This window comes from Staurois parvus, unplaced genomic scaffold (assembly GCF_062004578.1).
Source record: "Staurois parvus isolate SC_StPar_1 unplaced genomic scaffold, SC_StPar_1.0 ptg000340l, whole genome shotgun sequence".
In the NCBI taxonomy this organism is placed as follows: Eukaryota; Metazoa; Chordata; class Amphibia; order Anura; family Ranidae; genus Staurois; species Staurois parvus.
In genome coordinates, this window is record NW_028318136.1 from 1,128,575 (window position 1) to 1,134,787 (window position 6,213).

A 6,213-nucleotide genomic window follows, 5' to 3' on the forward strand; every position below is an offset into this window, starting at 1 on the left:
GAAACATCTGTATCCTAAATGGAAACTAATAGATACAATGTTTCAACCGCTAAACATGTGTTCCTTCTGTCAGAGAACTGTCAGAAATAGCGGAGCTCACTGCAGGGACACTTTTGCCGGCTGATCGGGAAATGTTCGATTCGCGCACCCGAAGTAGGCAAAATTTCGGATTCGACGCGAATCGAATATTTCCTGAAATTCGACTCGAATTCCGGTTCGCCTGGTTCGATTCGCTCATCTCTAGTAGTTATGTCAAGGTTATTAGAAGTGACTTACTATTACATTACGTATTTTAATGGTATTTGTGTATATTTAGTATACGTTTCTAACATTGATACATTTACGTCATTAGCTTATAATATTGGTACATCAGCATACATATGTTCCTGTCCATCAAACATCATATGTATAGCATCCTTTCCTTATATGAAATGGCTTTGCTAAGCAGTAATACTTTCCATAGAAGGTATTAAGATCACTAACTATGACGTACATTTGCCTCATAAAAGACCATCGGAGAACGGACAGAGGGACACTCTCTCACACACACACACACTTACACGCTACATGACTATTGCATACACACGTCTGAGAAGCTGCAACAGGTGCATACTGAGATCACTTCCGGCTACAATATAGTCACATCCGGCTTCTCCTTCTTCACAAAGTCATTGAGAAGGACAGCATGGAGTATTGCACATGGCAAGGACAGAACAGCCATGACAGATAATGGTGACTTTGTTTTAAACGTTTGCTTGTCATTTTTACATTAGTTTAATCTACATGGAACTGTTCATAATACGCTTTACATTGTTTATTTGACACCATTGTGTGATAGAATAAAATCACACCTCATTTTTTATTTCAATGGCTCTTTCATTCATAATCGCCTCAAGACACTAGAAGAAGTATTATATGTGTCTAAAAATCCAACATTTTGGTGAGCCAGCCACCGCCGAGTTTTCCCATGCCTCGCTAAGGGGGAAAACGCACGATTCTGTGATTGTCAAGTCTTGGAAAAAACACGGTGCAAAGAACCTAGCAGAACAGGCGATTAAACAGACGTGGACGAGAATTCCAGTGACTGAGCCGGGTCAAACGAGAAAATCTTCTGATTACGGTGAGTAACAATTATGGAATTTATTGATGACTTAGTTAATGAAAGCAAGTTAGAATTTAAAGATGTTTCTTTATATCCTGAAGACAGTCAGCTATGGCACTATATGTATAACGAATGTTTACAGGCCAATATTCAGATAGATAAATCTAGATTTACTGTGCACAGACAGCGTAAGAAGATATCTAACATCTTAAATTTAGTAAGAATATTCAACAAAATGATTTTGAATGTTGATTTACCTGTTAAAAAAGCTTGTACATTAAAACAGACAGAATGTAACACTGTACAGAATACAGAAAAGCATGAAAATTTGTCTCAAGATGCTCCTAGTTGCCCAAACTGTGACATTTTTTGTAATTACGTAGAGAATCTTGAGGAACAAATTGACTTAAAGACAAATCTTTTGTTAAGACTGCAGAATGACAGTAAACAGGTTGCCATGATAAACACAGATGACAAACAGAGTGATTCAAAATCAGAGCCACGGCTGTCCGATATCTCTGAAAGTTCAGATATTGACTCCGATGACGAAACACAAATTAAACATAAAGAATTGTTATGTAAAACTGCAAAACTTAAGTTGCAAATACATAATCAATTAATGAAAGTTTTAAAAGACATCCCTGCTTATGATCCAGATAAAGATATCTACAGCAACATGGAAATATATGAAATGCATGTCAAATGCCATCAGATTTCAGATCATGACATAAATTATTTATTTCCGATGTGGCTATCAATTAAATTTATGTCTCGCATTAAAAATTCTGTTGTTAACGATAAAGATCAGAAAAAACATAATGACGCGACAGACAGACTGCGACAATTTTTGTTATGTTCAACAGGTGAAGACGAACCTTCTGTAGAAATGCTAGACTTACTTCAGACTACTGCTGACGAAGACCCTTTTGAATTTAAAAATAAGTTTTCCAAAGCATATAAAATTATATTTGGAGTAGAAAATGAGGAAGACTCAGCTATGATCAAAGCTTTTGTAAAGAAATTCACGTATTTAGACCCAGTAACCATTGTCATAGCAGAGGAAAAACAAAATTTGAATGATATAGTAAGTTTCATTGATAGAATCCGGAGAACATTGAAAAATAGCAATATCACTTATGAGGTAGCTGCGCTTCAAAGTGACAAAAACAGTCAGACTACAGTTATGCCAGAAACTACAGGTCCCAGTAAGAATGACAACGACAGATGCAAGCAAGTGAGCCATAATGAGGATACCACATGTTTTCACTGTCATAAACAAGGTCATATCAGACGCCATTGTTGGAAGTTTAAATTTGACTCACAAATAAAGAAACTGGAAATAAAAAGTGAAAAAGCAGCTTTTGTGCAACCTGCTGTGTTGTGTAATGATAAAAATTTAACTGAATTGCTTTATGCTTCAACAGTTAAACAAATTCATACTTTGAATAGAAACAACTGTTCTGACAACATGGTGAGAAGGGCTGTCACTGACAGAAATGGTTTATTACCAGTTCCAAAAATAGAATCACGTCCACATTCATCCCCGATATCGTTAGAATTTGTCGCTCCAATTGTATTGGGTGACAATGGAAGGCCTTTTATACATGGATTCCTAAATGGTAAAAAGATCAAATTCCTAATTGACAGCGGATCTGAGATTAATCTGACCAGAGAAAACATACCTGTGAAACCAAATTCACCCATGTGTAAAATAAAAGGTTTTAATAATACAGGTCATTCCACTGCTAGACAGGTGCCTAATGTAACATTTGAAATACCTGGGCTAGTGAAAACTAACATTGATATTTGGTATAGTAATGCCACCGAGAATATTCTTGGCATTGATTTTATCAATAAGCAAAAGTGGATTATTGATATTATGACCAAAGTTATTTGGAGGAATCCTTCTAGGCCCAAATCAATGTTAATGGATCCTTCTATATACAGTGATGTTGGTTTCAACTCTAAAATGTCTACAGCACAAAAATGGCCTGATACTGATGGTAATTGTGCTTTACAAGAATTGGTACAACGTTTTCCAAGTTTGTGGTCAAAGTTTAAAAATGACATAGGAACATTGAAAGATACAGAATTGAATATTGAGGGAAAAGATCCCATACCACTTAATCAATATGAATTACCACGAGAATCAATAGGACCACTTTCTGCCATTATTCAAGAGTTTGTACAACTTGGCATTTTAAAGAAAACACAATCAGTAGTAAATAACTGTATTTGGCCTATCAAAAATGCTGACAATTCATATTCTTTGTCAGTTGATTTCAGGACACTGAATAAACATATTACAAATAACAAAGCAGTTGTTCCTGATCATTCTAATATCAAGTTACATTTAAAGGCCGAATCCAAAGTGTTTTCTGTTTTGGAAATCGATAACAGTCATTTTTCGATCCCCATAGCTAAAAGTTGTCAGTACAAGTTAGCTTTTAAGTTTCAGAAAGAGACCTATGCATTCACTCGATTAGTAGCTGGTTTAGACATCAGTGATGGTGTAGTCCATGAATCCATAGCAAAATATCTATCACAATTTTCAAGGCCAGAATGCATTTTTCAGCATGTAAATACAATTATGCTGAGTACGCAGAATGTTAACGAACATATTACTCTTTTGTCTGAGTTATTTATGTTGTTACAGGATGCAAGCCTAAAATTAAACCCGGAAAGAGTTCAGTTGATGAAAAGTCAGGTGAAATGCTTTCACATGCACATTAGTCAAGGAAAGAGACAATTATTACATGAAACAGTCAGAGCAATCACTGCCTTTCCGGTTCCTACAACACATAAAGCATTGCAACAATTTTTGAAAAACATAAATCATTGTAAAGAGTTTATACATGGTTTTGCAGAGAAAGTTAAGCCATTATATCATCTTTTGAAGAGTAAAAATAACTTAGTTGACCAATGGGGTCCAAATGAGAATTATGCTTTAAAAGTGTTGAAAAAGGATTTGCAGAACGCGCCAACATTAGGTACAATTGAGGTTTGTTCCAATGCTCCTTTTGTTGTGAAAACTCAAGTATCTGATAATGCAATTTCAGTAACTTTGTCTCAATTAAAAGAAGGTAATGAGAGACTAATTAGTTACTTCTCCAGAAATTTATCACCATTGGAAAGAACTTTGACATCAGAGGCACAACAACTGTTGAGTTTCTTTTATGCAATCAAAGCTTCACAAAGCACAGTAAAGTCACATAGTATCATATTACAGTCTCCTGACAGTTCACTAAAAAGAATTCTTGAGGAAGATACATTCAGAGAATGTCGTGAAAGGTATCCTCAGTGGATAAGAGCACTGTTAGCCAAACACATTGTGATAGGTACAGCTGTATCAGACAAGTCTCTACCTCACATTCACAGCAACACATGTATTACTGAAGAACACTCTAACACCAGAATAATGACATCAGCACAGAAAACAGTTACGCATATTTCTAATATTATAGGGATGAGAACAAAGGCATAAACCTTTGTCATCTCTGGGGTGATACAAAACCTTTCTTTGTTTAGTAAAACAGGGTTTTGCGGTCATGACCTATGATGAAATATTGCGTCATGTCATACCTAAATTTCACACTACTTTTGTATTCTAGTTTCGGTAATTTTAGACAGGATTAGGACAGTATTTTGATTGATATATAGAAGTTTTCTGTAAAAGGAAATAGGAAGTAATGATACTTCACAATATGTGTTTCAAACTCATACACTGATTGTTCCATAATCTTTCATATTTGTTGAAATAGGTGCAAGAATAATGCAATGTTTGTGCCAAAGTAATGATACTGCATTTCTTTACAGAAATGACATCTAAAATCAAATATGAAGCGTAACAATCTCCTACAAGCCAACTTTAAGGAATTTGGACGTTAAAGAAGAGATCTTCATATGGGCAGAAGATTGAACAAGAGCTCAATACTTCACACTTGTGACTGATTTATCGCGTTCAACAAAAATGTTTCTACTTTACAGAACTTAAAGAAGATATTGTATAGACATTGCATGAAGAAAAGATTCATCAAGAGGAAATCTATTTATTAGTGATAAAACAATTTATTATTGAAAATATTGTTATAGGTCACATATACATTTTAATGATCCTTTTATTCCGATACTTACATCCATATTGGGATAATATTATTATTATTATTATTATTTTTTATTTTTTACATATTCATATACGGAATATTTTTTGGTTAAAACTTCATAGAGTTATTCCAGTTATTAGAATATCTTTTGTTAAAAGATACAAGAAACATATTACTCTTATAGGAATAATAGAAACTTATGACACAATTTAGAATGGAAAGTATATTTCCGGAGCCTTAAAATATTATACAAATATGAAAATATAATACATTAATTATTATTACATCATTTAATTATTATTAATTATTATTATTATTATTATTACTATATTATCATATATCAATTAACATTATGATTAAGAATTTTTAGGAAGAGAAACTGAGATAAGGTATAGAGTTTTGAAGGAAAGTTATTTTTGATTGGTCCAGTTATGAGGAATATATACGATCATTTGGTATAAGACGGTGTGTATGGGACATGAATGAAGTGTGCATTGATTAAGCATTAATTCTGAACTAATCATAATAAGGGGGACATGTTAAATCTAAATTATGATTCGGCACTTATATTGATGGCAAGCTTGCAAAATATTTGGTTTTTATGATTAGTCATAATTAATATTAATATGTGTAAGTGGTCTTTGACAAATGGTAGTATTTACTATTCTTCAATTATAGCTGAGACCAAAAGATATACAAGTTAAGCTGAAATAGTATATACCAGTTGAAAGTTGAGTAGACTATATTTAGATATATTTAGGCATAAAAGTATTTGGTAGTTATGTCAAGGTTATTAGAAGTGACTTACTATTACATTACGTATTTTAATGGTATTTGTGTATATTTAGTATACGTTTCTAACATTGATACATTTACGTCATTAGCTTATAATATTGGTACATCAGCATACATATGTTCCTGTCCATCAAACATCATATGTATAGCATCCTTTCCTTATATGAAATGGCTTTGCTAAGCAGTAATACTTTCCATAGAAGGTATTAAGAT

General features: G+C 33.4%; 1 long non-coding RNA gene across 1 annotated transcript; it reads left to right on the plus strand.

Moving 5' to 3' along the window:
• The first annotated feature begins 701 nt into the window (after positions 1-701).
• Positions 702-5,198, plus strand: LOC149456940 (uncharacterized). The gene is made up of 2 exons (XR_016313763.1): positions 702-1,120; positions 4,919-5,198. It is a non-coding gene; the product is annotated as an uncharacterized LOC149456940 (long non-coding RNA).
• The last annotated feature ends 1,015 nt before the right edge of the window (positions 5,199-6,213 follow it).